This window comes from Dendrobates tinctorius, unplaced genomic scaffold (assembly GCF_039654945.1).
Source record: "Dendrobates tinctorius isolate UK_male_01 unplaced genomic scaffold, ASM3965494v1 ptg000107l, whole genome shotgun sequence".
Lineage (NCBI taxonomy): Eukaryota > Metazoa > Chordata > Amphibia > Anura > Dendrobatidae > Dendrobates > Dendrobates tinctorius.
Window position 1 is genome coordinate 24,736,897 of NW_027361775.1, and position 16,530 is coordinate 24,753,426.

The following is a 16,530-nucleotide window of genomic DNA, read 5'->3' on the forward strand; positions in this document are numbered from 1 at the left end:
ACTAAATATAAAAAAGGTTAACATAGTCAATATCTTTTTAACTCCGAACGTCTTGAAAAAAAAAATTGGAATTAATGCTATGCCATGTGATTTGAATAAACCACTATGCTTTTAATGTCTCCTCCACCTCCCACAATACATTCTACATGATTCTTATTTGTTTTCAATTATGTAGAATTAGCCAACAAGGAATTAAAGGCCTTTTTTTAATTCCGATACCGGAAGTCCCATTGACTTGAATGGGACTTCCGGTATCGGAATCGGCGATACCCGATATTTTTTTCGTATCGGGCGATACCATCCGATACGATATTTTTGGGTATCGAACGGTATCGCTCAACACTAGTCATAACAACAATAGAAAATGATGGAAATATAAGGGGCTTCCATGTTGTAGTAAAAAGGCTCTGGAAAAGTGAAATGGCTCCTCATCTGCCAAAAGAAATTCAGTAAATTCTCCGCTCTCAAATCCAAATGCCCCTCCCACCTGATCCCCACAATGTACCTAAACTAGATATAGCATCCACATGCTTGTCATTTCTAAAGCGATGAGAGCCCACCTAACTTATGGGTGCATGTTCCAGAAGCACAGGCTGGGTATTACCTATAGGTGACTACAGCGTACTGGTCACTACAACGGCGGTTTGCAATTTTCACTCGGCAACATTCATTGCTGCATGTTTCTGGAAAATACCCATGGAGTCAAAATCGTCACTACACCTGTAGATAAATTCCCCAAGGGGTATAGTTTCCAAAATGGGGTCAGTTGAGTGGGGATTCTGCTCTTCTAGCAATTAGGGGCTCTGTATATGGAGTTCGCAAATTGTTATAGAAAAATCTGCGGTCCTGGAGGAAAATAGCACTCTGTTCTTCCCGAGTCTCTCCGCATGGCTAAGTACTGTACAGCCACATATGGGGTGTTGCCACATTCAGTAGAAATTGTGGGACAAATTTTGGTGCCATTTTTACCCACTTGTGTGAAAATGTACAATCTGGGGCTAAAACAAAATTTTGGTGGTAAAAATGTGGTTCTTTTTTCTTCACTGCTTAATGGTATAAAATTCTGAGACACACCTGTGATGTCAATATGATCACTGCACTTCTAGAAGAATTCATTGAAAGGTGTAGTTTGTAAAATAGGATCACTTATGGGGAGTTCTGCTGTTCTGGCACCTCATGGGCTCTCCCAGTGGGTTATGGCACCTGAAAACCATTACAGTAAAATCTGTCGCTCCTTGCTTTCTGAGCTTTGCACTGTACCTCACAAATATTTCCCGATTACCGTATTTTGCGGATTATAAGACGCATTGGATTATAAGATGCACCCCAAATTATGAGAAAAATAGGAAACCAAACTTTTTTTTTTTTTTTAATAAAATGGTGGTTCCTCTTATAAACCATGCATCTAATTGCTTACCGGGAGTGGTGGCTGTGGGAAAGCAGGGTCACTGCTGGAGGAGGGAAGAGAGGCGCGTTGCTGCAGGCCACAGGCTGGGATGAGGGGATGTTCTGATGTGCGCCGCTGTGGGTGAATATGGCTGCGATGCTCTGTTGTGCGGGGAGCGGCGCCGGCATTTTGTGAAAGCCCAGAGCCCCCCCCACATCCATTACTGCGATTCGATGGCCTCTGGGAAAATGGCGGCGCATGCTCAGATTGAGATCTCGCCAACGAGATCTCGGGTTCTGTCGTCTCCCGAGATCTAATTTCCTAACAAACAGGCAATCCCTGTTGTGAGTTCATTGTCCCCTTCACCGTTGATGTCTGATGAACTCCCTCTTCTGGTGAAGGAAGGTAGTGAGGCTGATTACGAAACACCTGATCTGGTAGATGATGACTGGGTAACAGGAAATTCTGACTGGATATAAGGCAGCCGACGCCCTTCTGAGTCGCTGGTGATTTCTCTGTTGGATTCTTGGAGACCAGTCTGACTCCTGCTTCCCAAAGATAAGTTTTTGCTCTGCTGTTGAACTTATTAGTTTTGTTTTGTTTACCTTGTTTTTTGGAGTTCAGCCATCCCCGGTTGGGGGTGTGCTGAGTTCCATTTTTGTCTGTGATCAGTTTGTCTCTTTGCTCTGTCTTCAGAATTTACCTGAGTGCTGATATAGTCTTTTTGAAGTCCTAGCGACTTTAGGACCTGTTTTTCCTATCAGATGGTTGGGACATTTTTTGGTAGGTTTTTTACGGATTGCAGACAGCAGCTTTTCTATCCTGTCCTTTTTAGTTAGCTTGGGCCCCATCGTTTGCTCAACCTATTTTTCTGTGTTAGTGTTTTCATCTTGCTTCACCGTCATTATATGTTGGGGGCTGCCTATTGCTTTGGGGTCTGCTCTGGGGCAGTTTAGATTTCCCCTTTCTTTCTTTAGGCCTATTTAGTTCTCCGGCTGTGATCGAGGGGTCTAGGGCATCGTAGGAACCCCCCACGGCTACTGTTAGTTGTTGTGGATAGGATCAGGGGTCTGCAATCCGATAGCTACCAACCTCTCCGGTTTTCTGGACTTAGCTTGTATTTTTGTTTTTTCCTCCTTCGGTGACTCATTCATAACAAATCCCCTCATGTAATCAGGCTGGCTCGCAGCCGCAAATCATGCAATTACGGCGACAGAAGTAATCTCCGAGCACATCCAAATACTCGGAGATCACCAGAGCATGCTCGGGAAATCTTGAGTAACGAGTATACTAGTTCATCACTAAGATTCTTTGCCCATATGCATTAGTACCCAGGCTGACTTTGGTAAGTATGCTATCCATTACGCACATGAACAAAAAATCCGTAGGTGCGAAGACAGATGATGGATATAGCCACACTCCATGGCTGACCGTGAGGGCTGATGGTCTACCTACCCGCAGCAGTCACAAGGTTTCATGATTGTGAATCAAATCATGCTGGAATTGGCTATCATGGTGGGTTCAGTTTCCGATGCATACATCAATCTTACTCAGATCCTTATAGACTGGCCGAGTCTGATCCGCAAAATGAGTGAGAATAGGACATTTTTAGACTCTCATGGACTCACATGGCATGAATCAAACCAACAACTTGTCCCACAAAAAACAGGCTCTTATAAGGGCTGATGCTGACATCCACATATTTCGGCCTGATCTTGGACCGCAATGCATGGACTGGCTGTGGCATTGCCAACCAGAGAGTGACAACTATATATATTTCTATAAGGCTGTTATGCTTGGGTAAGGAGACCCAATAAAAACATCAACTCATCCTGCAAAAAAACAAGCCCTCACATGACTGTGGGCCAAAATATGGAAAAATTTAGCTCCCAAAAATGTAGATGCACAAAGTAGTTTTTGCAATAAAAAGCGTCGTTATTAGTGTGTGACAGCTGGCAAACATAAAACCCCAATATAAATCTTATATCTCTGTAACCGCACTGACCCAAAAAATAAAGTATCCTAATAATTTATACCACACGAGGAACAGCGTAAAAATAAAACCCATTCTTCACTTGCTGTTGATTTGTTCATTCTGCCTCCCAAAGATTGCAGTAAGGTTCAGCTCACATTTATCCTGCACTGAGTGCTTACACCGGGGTTTCCATGTATCTCTGAAACACGTGATTCACACGGAAACCCGGCGAACGATTCCCTATAATCAGGCAGATGGAGGCACTGTGGATGCCGTCTGGCCTATGATCCGGTGGTGTCTGTCTTTTTAGGTGTGCATAAAAGTGCCATCGGCCAATTTTCTGGAAGCAATACAGAACAATCAGATTTTTCAAAATGAAATTTTATTATCATTTGATCAAATTCATATAAAGTTTGAGATCCCTAAAAGATTTTTACAGATACTTACAAATGAGACATGCTACAGTGCACCAATTTCCATACCCTAGGATGGTACAATGTATAGGTGGTGTGTGGATATTTTCTGCGTTGCCGTAACAATACAGTTCCAAACCTGATGAGGTAGTAAATGGTGGTTTATTCTAATTACTATATGTGCTTTTTTACAGTGTCTGAAAAAATTCAAAGTGCTTCCTTAACATAATCACACCGATTTTGAATCATAGAATCATAGAATCATAGAATCACTATTCCTCTTCCTTTATCCGCTGACCTAATGACAATCTTACTATTCTCAGCTAGGGATTTCAGAGCTTGCTTTTCTTGTAAACTGACATTCAAGGTTTTTTCTTATTCAGAATTTTTTCAGTAGATGTAATATTTTCAAATTGTTTAACACGATGTCACTAAACGTGCTAATTAGTGATGAGCGAGTATACTTGGGTGTCCTCCGAGTATTTTGGCACGCTCGGAGTTTAGTTTTCGTTGTCTCATCTGCATGATTTGCGACTGCTAAACAGCTTGAATAAATGTGTGGAATGCCTGTTTGTTAGGAAATTCTCACATGTATTCAGCCTGTCAACAAGTCGCAAATCATGCAGATGAGACGACAAAAACTAAATCTCCGTGCACGCCAAGATACTCAGAGGACACCCGAGCATGCTCGGGAAAACCCAAGCAATGAGTATACTCGCTCATCACTAATGCTAATGAAATGACCCTTATCCTCAAGTGGATAGAAATTAGATTTTGCTGGTAGCTGCAGGTGAAATAAGTCATCCACTTCTTTAACGCTCCCTTCCATTGCTGAATTAGTATTTTTCATTTCTTTTAATAAAAAATGCCTCTTTAACCCCTTTCTGCCATCTGACGTACTATCCCGTCCACTGTACCCGGGCCCGTATGACCGGGGACGGGATAGTACGTCAAAGCGATCAGCGGTGCTCCCGACACTATCACAGCTGACACCCGGCACTATGTCAGGGGCGGTCATGGACTGCCCCAGGCACATTAACCAAAACATGATTGCAGTGTACCGGGGGATTAGGGAAGAATCGCGCTGGGAGGGGGCTCCCTGCGTGCTTCCCTGAGACCCTCAGAGCAGCACAATGTGCTGCGCTGCTCTGAGCTCTAAGGGTCTCCTCCCTGTAGGCCCCCGGATTCAATATGGCCGCAGGGAGGCGGCTTCCTCAGTGCCTGCAAAGTGTCAGATCAGTGATCTAACACTTTATTGTAATGTCCCATATTCGGACAATATAATAAAGTGAAAAAAAAAAAAAAGTGTAAAAATAATTTCTAAAAAAATCCTAATAAAAAAAAAATCCCTAATAAATTCTTTTTTTTTGTAAATAAAACAAAAACAATACAAATACACATATTTAGTATTGCTGCATCCGTAACGACCCACCCTATAAAACTGTCCCACTAGTTAACCCCTTTAGTGAACCCTTTAAAAAAAGGCAAAAAACAATGCTTTATCATCACACTGCCGAACAAAAAGTGCAATAACACGCGATCAAAAAGACACATATAAATAAACATGGTACCGCTGAAAACGTCATCTTGTCCCGCAAAAAACGAGCTGCCATACAGCGTCATCAGCAAAAAAATAAAAAAAGTTAAAGCTCGCAGAATAAAGCGATGCAAAAATAATTATTTTTTATACAAAATTGTTTTTATTGCATACAAGCGCCAAAACAAAAAAAAGACAAATGAGATATCGCTGTAATCATACTGACCCGAAGAATAAAACCGCTTTATCAATTTTACCACATGCGAAACGGTGTAAACGCACCCCCAAAAAGAAATTCATGAAATGCTGGTTTTTGTTCATTCTGCGTCCCAAAAATCGGAATAAAAAGCGATCAAAAAATGTCACGTGCCCGAAAATGATGCCAATAAAAACGTCAACTCGTCTGGCAAAAAATAAGACGACACATGACTCGGTGGGTCAAAATATGGAAAAATTATAGCTCTCAAAATGTGGTGATGCAGAAACTATTTTTACAATAAAAAGCGTCTTTTAGCGTATGGCAGCTGCCAAACATAAAAACCTGCTAAAAATAGTAAATCAAACCCCTTCTTTATCACCCCCTTAGTTAGGGAAAAATAAAATAAAAAAAATGTATTTATTTCCATTTTCCCATTAGGGTTAGGGCTAGGGGTGTGTTGGGGTTAAGGTTGGAGTTAGAATTGGGGGGTTTCCACTGTTTAGGCACATCAGGGGCTCTCCAAACACAACATGGTGTCTGATCTCAATTCCAGCCAATTCTGCGTTGAAAAAGTCAAACAGTGCTCCTTCCCTTCCAAGCTCTGCCATGCGCCCAAACAGTGGTTTACCCCCACATATGGGGTCTCAGCCTACTCAGGACAAATTGAACAACAACTTTTGGGGTCCAATTTCTCCTGTTACCCTTGGGGAAAAAAATTAGGGCAAAAATATGATTTTTGTGGAAAAAAATGATTTTTTATTTTATGGCTCTATGTTATAAACGTCTGTGAAGCACTTGGGGGTTCAAAGTGCTCACCACACATCTAGATAAGTTCCTTGGGGGGGTCTAGTTTCCAAAATGTGGTCACTTGTGGGGGGTTTCCACAGTTTAGGCACATCAGGGGCTCTCCAAAGGCAACATGACATCCCTTCATACTGCTTGCAGTAATGCATGATCCACACGGTGGGACTGGAGAGGAGGCGAGCTGATCTTTGTTGCTTCTTTTTTTATATTTAGTGCAATCTTGCTCCCCTCTCAAATATCATTTGTTTTTATGGATTTCACCCTCACTGGACTTCTGTTTCACCTTCATACTACTTGTAGCACTGCATGATCCACGCGGTGGGACTGGAGAGGAGGTGAGCTGATTTTTGTTGCTTCTTTTTCTATATTTAGTGCGATCTTGCTCCCCTCTCAAATATCATTTGTTGTTTTATGGCTATCACCCTCGCTGGACTTCTGCTTCACCTTCATACTGCTTCCAGCACTGCATGATCCACGCGGTGGGACTGGAGAGGATGTGAGCTGATCTTTGTTGCTTCTTTTTTGATATTTAGTGCAATCTTGCTACCCTATCAAATATCATTTGATTTTTTTATGGCTATCACCCTCGCTGGAGATTTGCTTCACCTTCATACTACTTCCAGCACTGCATGATCCGCGCGGTGCGAATGGAGAGGAGGTGAGCTGATCTTTGTTGCTTCTTTTTTGATATTTAGTGCGATCTTGCTCCCTGCTCCCCTCTCAAATATCATTTGTTTTTTATGGCTATCACCCTCGATGGACTTGTACTTCACCTTCATACTGCTTCCAGCACTGCATGATCCACGTGGTGGAACTGTAGAGGAGGTGAGCTGATCTTTGTTGCTTCTTTTTTGATATTTAGTGAGAGCTTGCTCCCCTCTCCAATATCATTTGCTTTTTTATGGATTTCACCCTCACTGGACTTCTGCTTCATCTTCATACTACGTGCATCACTGCATGATACGCACGGTGGGACTGGAGAGAAGGTGAGCTGATCTTTGTTGCTTCTTTTTTGATATTTAGTGCGATCTTGCTCCCCTCACAAGTATCATTTGTTTTTTTATGGCTATCACCCTCGCTGGACTTCTGCTTCACCTTCATACTACTTGCAGCACTGCATGATCCATTTGGTGGGACTGGAGAGAAGGTGAGCTGATCTTTGTTGCTTCTTTTTTGATATTTAGTGAGAGCTTGCTCCCCTCTCAAATATCATTTGTTTTTTTATGGATTTCACCCTCACTGGAATTCTGTTTCACCTTCATACTACTTGCAGCACTGCATGATCCGTGCGGTGGGACTGGAGAGAAGGTGAGCTGATCTTTGTTGCTTCTTTTTTATATTTAGTGCGATCTTGCTCCCCTTTCAAATATCATGTTTTTTTATGGATATTACCCTCGATGGACTTCTGATCCATCTTCATACTACTTGCATCATTGCATGATCCGTTCGGTGGGACTGGAGAGGAGGTGAGCTGATCTTTGTTGCTTCTTTTTGATATTTAATGCAATCTTGCTCCCCTCACAAATATTTTTTTTATGGATATCACCCTCGCTGTACTTCTGCTTTACCTTCATACTACTTGCACCACTGCATGATCCGTGAGGTGGGACTGGAGAGGAGGTGAGCTGATCTTTGTTGCTTATTTTTTTATATTTAGTGCGATCTTGCTCCCCTCTCAAATATCATTTGTTTTTTTATGGATATTACCCTCACTTGAATTCTGCTTCACCTTCATACTACTTGCAACACTGCATGATCTGCACGTTGGGTCTGGAGAGGAGGTGAGCTGATCCTTGTTGCTTCTTTTTTGATATATAGTGGGATCTTGCTCCCCTCTGAAATATCATTTGTTTTTTTCATGGATATCACCCTCTCTGGACTTCTGCTTCACCTTCATACAAATTGCAGCAATGCATGGTCCACTCGGTGGGACTGGAAAGAAGGTGAGCTGATCTTTGTTGCTTCTTTTTTGATATTTAGTGCGATCTTGCTCCCCTCTCAAATATCATTTGTTTTTTATGGGTATAACCCTCGCTGGACTTCTGCTTCACCTTCATGCTACTTGCAGCACTGCATGATCTGTGCAGTGAGACTGGAGAGGAGGTGAGCTGATCTTTGTTGCTTCTTTATTGATATTTAGTGCGATCTTGCTCCCCTTTCAAATATCATTTGTTTTTTTATGGATATCACCCTCGATGGACTTCTGATCCATCTTCATACTACTTGCATCATTGCATGATCCGTGCGGTGGGACTGGAGAGGAGGTGAGCTGATCTTTGTTGCTTCTTTTTGATATTTAATGCGATCTTGCTCCCCTCACAAATATTTTTTTATGGATATCACCCTCGCTGTACTTCTGCTTTACCTTCATACTACTTGCACCACTGCATGATCCGTGAGGTGGGACTGGAGAGGAGGTGAGCTGATCTTTGTTGCTTATTTTTTTATATTTAGTGCGATCTTGCTCCCCTCTCAAATATCATTTGTTTTTTTATGGATATTACCCTCACTTGAATTCTGCTTCACCTTCATACTACTTGCAACACTGCATGATCTGCACGTTGGGTCTGGAGAGGAGGTGAGCTGATCCTTGTTGCTTCTTTTTTGATATATAGTGGGATCTTGCTCCCCTCTGAAATATCATTTGTTTTTTTTCATGGATATCACCCTCTCTGGACTTCTGCTTCACCTTCATACAAATTGCAGCAATGCATGGTCCACTCGGTGGGACTGGAAAGAAGGTGAGCTGATCTTTGTTGCATCTTTTTTGATATTTAGTGCGATCTTGTTCCCCTCTCAAATATCATTTGTTTTTTATGGGTATAACCCTCGCTGGACTTCTGCTTCACCTTCATGCTACTTGCAGCACTGCATGATCTGTGCAGTGAGACTGGAGAGGAGGTGAGCTGATCTTTGTTGCTTCTTTATTGATATTTAGTGCGATCTTGCTCCCCTTTCAAATATCATTTGTTTTTTTATGGATATCACCCTCGTTGGACTTCTGCTTTACTTTCAGTCTACCTGCAGCACTGCATGATCCGCGCGGTGGGACTGGAAAAGAGGTGAGCTGATCTTTGTTGCTTGTTTTTTTATATTTAGTGCGATCTTGCTCCCCTCTCAAATATCATTTGTTTTTTTATGGGTACAACCCTCGCTAGACTTCTGCTTCACCTTCATAGTACTTGCAGCACTGCATGATCTGTGCAGTGAGACTGGAGAGAAGGTGAGCTGATCTTTGTTGCTTCTTTTTTGATATTTAGTGCGATCTTGCTCCCCTTTGAAATATCATTTTTTTTTATGGATACCACCCTCGTTGGACTTCTGCTTTACCTTCATTCTACCTGCAGCACTGCATGATCCACGCGGTGGGACTGGAGAGGAGGTGAGCTGATCTTTGTTGCTTCTTTTTGATATTTAGGGCGATCTTGCTCATTTCTCAATTATCATTTGTTTTTTTATGGATATCACCCTCGCTGGACATCTGCTTCACATTCATACTACTTGCACATCTGCATGATCCGTACGGAGGGACTGGAGAGGAGGTGAGCTGATCTTTGTTGCTTTTTTTTTATATTTAGTGCGATCTTGCTTCCCTCTCAATAATCATTTTTTTTTATGGATATCACCCTCACTGGACTTCTGCTTCACCTTCATACTACCTGAAGCTCTGCATGATCTGCTCGTTGGGACTGGAAAGGAGGTGAGCTGATTTTTGTTGCTTCTTTTTGGATATTTAGTGCGATCTTGCTCCCCTCACCAATATCTTTTTTTTTTTTATGGCTGTCACCCTCGCTGTACTTCTGTCTCACCTATGTACTACTTGCAGACCTGCTTGTTCCTCGCAGTGGGACTGGAGAGGCGGTGAGCTGATCTTTGTTGCTTCTTTTTTTATATTTAGTGCGAACTTGCTCCCCTCTGAAATATTATTTGTTTTTAATGGATATCACCCTCGCTGGACTTCTGCTTCACCTTCATAAAATTGCAGCACTGCATGATCCGAGCGGTGGGACTGGAGAGGAGGTGAGCTGATATTTGTTGCTTCTTTTTTGATATTTAGTATGATCTTGCTCCCCGCTCAAATATCATTTGTTTTTTTTATGGATATCACTCTCACTGGACATCTGCTTCACCTTCATACTACTTGCAGACCTGCATGATCCTCGCGGTGGGACTGGAGAGGAGGTGAGCTGATCTTTGTTTCTTCTTTTTTGATATTTAGAGCGAACTTGCTCCTTTCTCAATTATCATTTGTTTTTTATGGCTATCACCCTCGCAGGGCTTCTGCTTCACCTTCATACTGCTTGCAGTAATGCATGATCCACGCGGTGGGACAGAAGAGGCGGTGAGTTGATCTATGTTTCTTCTTTTTTTATATTTAGTGCGATCTTGCTCCCATTTCAAATATCATTTGTTTTTTTATGGATATCACCCTCGCTGGACTTCTGCTTCATCTTCATGCTACTTGCATCATTGCATGATCCGCACGGTGGGACTGGAGTGGGGGTGAGCTGATCTTTGTTGCTTCTTTATTGATATTTAGTGCGATCTTGCTCCTCTCACAAATATCATTTTTTTCATGGATATCACTCTCGCTGGACTTCTGCTTCACCTTCATACTACTTGCACCACTGCATGATCCGTGAAGTGGGACTGGAGAGGAGGTGAGCTGATTTTTGTTGCTTCTTTTTTGATATTTAGTGCGATCTTGCTCCCCTCTCAAATATAATTTGTTTTTTTATGGATATCACCCTCGCTGGACTTCTGCTTCACCTTCATACTACTTGCAGCACTGCATGATCCGTGCGGTGGGACTGGAGACGAGGTGAGCTGATCTTTGTTGCTTCTTTTTTGATATTTAGTGTGATCTTGCTCCCCTCTCAAAAGTCATTTGTTTTTTTATGGATATCACCCTCGTTGGACTTCTTCTTTACCTTCATCCTACTTCCAGCACTGCATGTTCCGCACGGTGGGACTGGAGAGAAGGTCAGCTGATCTTTGTTGCTTCTTTTTTGATATTTAGTGCGATCTTGCTCCCCTCTCAAAAATCATTTTTTTTTTATGGATTTCACCCTCACTGAACTTCTGTTTCAACTTCATACTACTTGTAGCACTGCATGATCCATGCCGTGGGACTGGAGTGGAGGTGAGCTGATCTTTGTTGCTTCTTTTTTGATATTTAGTGCGATCTTGCTCCCCTCTCCAATATCATTTGTTTTTTTATGGATATCACCCTCGCTGGATTTCTGCGTCATCTTCATACTATTTGCATAGAATCATAGAATCGTAGAGTTGGAAGGGACCTCCTGGGCCATCTGGTCCAACCCCCTGCTCAAAGCAGGATTCGCTAAATCATCCCAGTTAGATGTCTGTCCAGCCTCTGTTTGAAGACTTCCATGGAAGGAGAACTCACCACTTCTCGTGGCAGCCTGTTCCACTCATTGATCACTCTAACTGTCAAAAAGTTTTTTCTAATATCTAATCTGTGTCTCCTCCCATTCAGCTTCATCCCATTGCTTCTAGTCTTTCCTTGTGCAAATGAGAATAAAGTTGATCCTTCTACAATGTGACAGCCCTTTAGATATTTGTAGACAGCTATTAAGTCTCCTCTCAGTCTTCTCTTTTGCAAACTAAACATTCCCAAATCCTGCAACCTTTCCTCATAAGACAGGGTTTGCAGACCGGTCACCATTCTGGTCGCTCTTTTCTGAACTTGCTCCAGTTTGTTGATGTCTTTTTTAAAATGTGGTGCCCAAAATTGGACACAATATTCCAGATGAGGTCTGACCAAAGAGGAGTAGAGGGAAATAATTACTTCACGTGATCTAGACTGTATGCTTCTGTTAATACATCCTAGAATTGCATTTGCCTTTTTTGCTGCTGCATCACACTGTTGACTCATATTCAGTCTGTGATCTATTAGTATACCCAAGTCTTTTTCACATGTGCTGTCACTTAGCCCTATTCCTCCTATTCTATATATGCTTTTTTCATTTTTATTGCCCAGATGTAGTACTTTGCATTTCTCCCTGTTAAAAACCATTCTGTTAGTTGCTGCCCACTTCTCCAGTTTATTTAAATCTTTTTGAATCCTCTCTCTCTCTTCTCTAGTATTAGCTATCCCTCCTAGCTTTGTGTCATCAGCAAATTTAATCAGTTTACCCTCAATTCCTTCATCTAAATCGTTGATAAAGATGTTGCACAATACAGGGCCCAGGACAGAGCCCTGTGGTACCCCACTTGAGACATTCTTCCAACTGGATGTGCAGCCATTTACGACCACTCTTTGGGTCCGATCACTAAGCCAGTTATGAATCCACCTAACAGTTGCCTTGTCCATTCCATACTTAGTCATTTTTTCAATAAGGATTGTATGAGAGACTTTGTCAAATGCTTTGCTGAAGTCAAGATATACTATATCTACAGCATTTCCTTGATCCACCCAATCAGTAATACCGTCATAGAAGGAAATTAAATTAGTCTGACATGACTTATTAGTTACAAACCCATGCTGACTCTGTTTAATCACTTCATTCTTATCCAGGTATTGACATACATGTTGTTTAATAATTTGTTCAAAGATCTTTCCTGGTATAGAAGTCAGACTCACCGGCCTATAGTTGCCTGGGTCCACCTTCTTCCCCTTTTTGAAGATAGGAACAACATTTGCTCTTCTCCAGTCTTCTGGCACATCTCCTGTTCTCCAAGAATTTTCAAAGATTATGGAGAGGGGTTCAAAAATTTCTTCTGCTATCTCCTTCAGTACTCTGGGGTGTAATTCATCTGGACCTGGAGACTTGAATTCATTTAGGTTAGCTAAGTGTTTCCTCACTATCTTTCTGTTTATAGATATCCTGGATTCTTCTATTCCCTTAATAGGACAGTGAATAACAGTTGATGTTACATTTCCTTTCTGAGAGAAAACAGATGCAAAATAGGAATTTAAAAGTTCAGCCATCTCAACATCCTGTCTTACCATTTCATCATTTTCATCCTGTAAAAATCCAATAGCATCTTTGACTTTTCTTTTACTTTTGACATATCCCCAAAATCCTTTATTATTGCTTTTGACATCTCTTGCAAGCCTCAATTCATTTTCAGCTTTAGATAATCTGATTTGTGCCCTGCAGGTTCTGCAGACAGCATTATATTCTTCTTTAGATATGCCTCCCTCTTTCCATTTTATAAACATTTTTTTCTTCCTTTTTAGCAAGTGCTTAAGTTCTGTGTTCATCCATCCTGGTTTCCTTAAATGCTTCCTATTCTTCCCTCTTTTCGGAATTGTTAACAACTGTGCTTTGAGAATTTCATTTTTCAAGATTTCCCATCCTTCCTGGACATTTTTGTCTTTAAGGATATCCAGCCATTGGATCCCTCCAATTCTCTTTCTGAATCTTTTCATGATCCGCGCCGTGGGACTGGAGAGGAGGTGAGCTGATCTTTGTTGCTTCGTTTTTGATATTTAGTGCGATCTTGCTCCCCTCTGAAATATCATTTGTTTTTTTTCATGGATATCACCCTCGCTGGACTTCTACTACACCTTCATACAAATTGCAGCAATGCATGATCCACGCGGTGGGACTGGAAAGGAGGTGAGCTGCTCTTTGTTGCTCCTTTTTTGATATTTAGTGCGATCTTGCTCCCCTCTGAAATATCATGTTTTTTTTTCATGGATATCACCCTCGCTGGACTTCTACTACACCTTCATACAAATTGCAGCAATGCATGATCCACGCGGTGGGACTGGAAAGGAGGTGAGCTGATCTTTGTTGCTCCTTTTTTGATATTTAGTGCGATCTTGCTCCCCTATCAAATATCATTTGTTTATTATGGATATGACCCTCGCTGGACTTCTGCTTCACCTTCATACTACCTGCAGCACTGCATGATCCACGCGGTGGGACTTGTTAGGGTCGGCGGAACGCACCAAATATAAATAATAGTAGGTGCGTTCGCCGCCCGTGGTCCACCGTGCGGTAGGTGACAAGACTGCTGCTGAACAATGGCAGATGCACCTAGTAGGTGCGGTACTGCGCTCAGGTTAACGTCACCCGAACGCTAAGGGCGGCTCCGTACAAACACAGAGTCGCTTGGCGAACACTAAAGCAAAGGCGCGGGTCCTGTTAGCGTCACAGAGGCCTGCGTGTGTCGTCGCAGCCGCGAACACTAATAGCTGCTGTTACTACAGCGCAGCGGCAGAGAAAGCCGCAAGCGTCGGCGCCGAGGACCGGGCGCCGACGGACGCTAGTGTAGGCGTGGAGCAAGTGGCGTGTAGCTTGCCACAACCCTGGAGCTGACTATACACACTCGGTCACCACTTGTAATATCAGAGGGTAAGGGTTTCATAATGAGTCAGACACCAGTCCATGCATCCATCACCATACACACACAGAATAATATGCTACACTAGCGCATGGCCGAGCCGCCATGCGGGGCTTTTATAGCCATGCGCTTCCGGGACCTTCCAATACTTTCGGAAGGACCAATCAGATCTGACACAGGACCTGCATATGTGACCCCTGCTCTCCACTGAGAGGGCACGTTGCGGGCATGCCCAGTAGCACGGCACGAGGACTTAGCCTCTGGAGAGGTTCCCTGCAAAGAACGTTGCGCTACCATTCCTGCACCGGAGGTGGCAGCAACATCCAGGCTCACAGAACGAGTCTGAGGAGAATGCCTGGCTCGCTGTGATTGCTGAGCGGTCGGAGGAGAATGGGAGACCGCAGGATGTCTGGCTCTGGATTCCCGCTGTGCAGTGCCAGGAATCCGACGCCTAACAGGACTGGAGCGGAGGTGATCTGATCTTTGTTGCTTCTTTTTTGATATTTAGTGCGATCTTGCTCCCCTCTCAAATATCATTTGTTTTTTTTTATGGATATCACACTCGCTGGACTTCTGCTTCACCTTCATACTGCTTGCAGCACTGCATGAGCCGCGAGGTGGGATTGCAGAGGAGGTGAGCTGATCTTTGTTGCTTCTTTTTTGATATTTAGGGCGATCTTGCTCCCCTCTCAAATAGCATTTGTTTTTTTATGGATATCACCCTCGCTGTACTTTTGCTTCACCTTCATACTACTTTCAGCACTGCATGATCCGTGCGTTGGGACTGGAGAGGAGGTGAGCTGATCTTTGTTGCTTCTTTTTTGATATTTAGTGCGATCTTGCTTGCCTCTCAAATATCATTTGTTTTTTTATGGATATCACCCGCACTGGACTTCTTCACCTTTGTACTGGACTTCTTCACCTTCATACTACTTGCAGCACTGCATGATCTGCACGGTGGGACTGGAGAGGAGGTGAGCTGATCTTTGTTGCTTCTTTTTTGATATTTAGTGCGATCTTGCTCTCCTCTCAAATATCATTTGTTTTTTTATGGATATCACCCTCGCTGGACTTCTGCTTCACCTTCATACTACTTGCAGCACTGCATGATCCGTGCGGTGGGACTGGAGACGAGGTGAGCTGATCTTTGTTCCTTCTTTTTTGATATTTAGTGTGATCTTGCTCCCCTCTCAAAAGTCATTTGTTTTTTTATGGATATCACCCTCGTTGGACTTCTGCTTTACCTTCATCCTACTTCCAGCACTGCATGTTCCAAACGGTGGGACTGGAGAGAAGGTCAGCTGATCTTTGTTGCTTCTTTTTTGATATTTAGTGCGATCTTGCTCCCCTCTCAAAAATCATTTGGTTTTTATGGATTTCACCCTCGCTGAACTTCTGTTTCAACTTCATACTACTTGTAGCACTGCATGATCCATGCCGTGGGACTGGAGTGGAGGTGAGCTGATCTTTGTTGCTTCTTTTTTGATATTTAGTGCGATCTTGCTCCCCTCTCCAATATCATTTGTTTTTTTATGGATATCACCCTCACTGGACTTCTGCGTCATCTTCATACTATTTGCATCATTGCATGATCCGCGCCGTGGGACTGGAGAGGAGGTGAGCTGATCTTTGTTGCTTCGTTTTTGATATTTAGTGCAATCTTGCTCCCCTCTGAAATATCATTTGTTTTTTTTCATGGATATCACTCTCGCTGGACTTCTACTACACCTTCATACAAATTGCAGCAATGCATGATCCACGCGGTGGGACTGGAAAGGAGGTGAGCTGCTCTTTGTTGCTCCTTTTTTGATATTTAGTGCGATCTTGCTCCCCTCTCAAATATCATTTTTTTTTTATGGATATCACCCTCGCTGGACTTCTGCTTCACCTTCATAC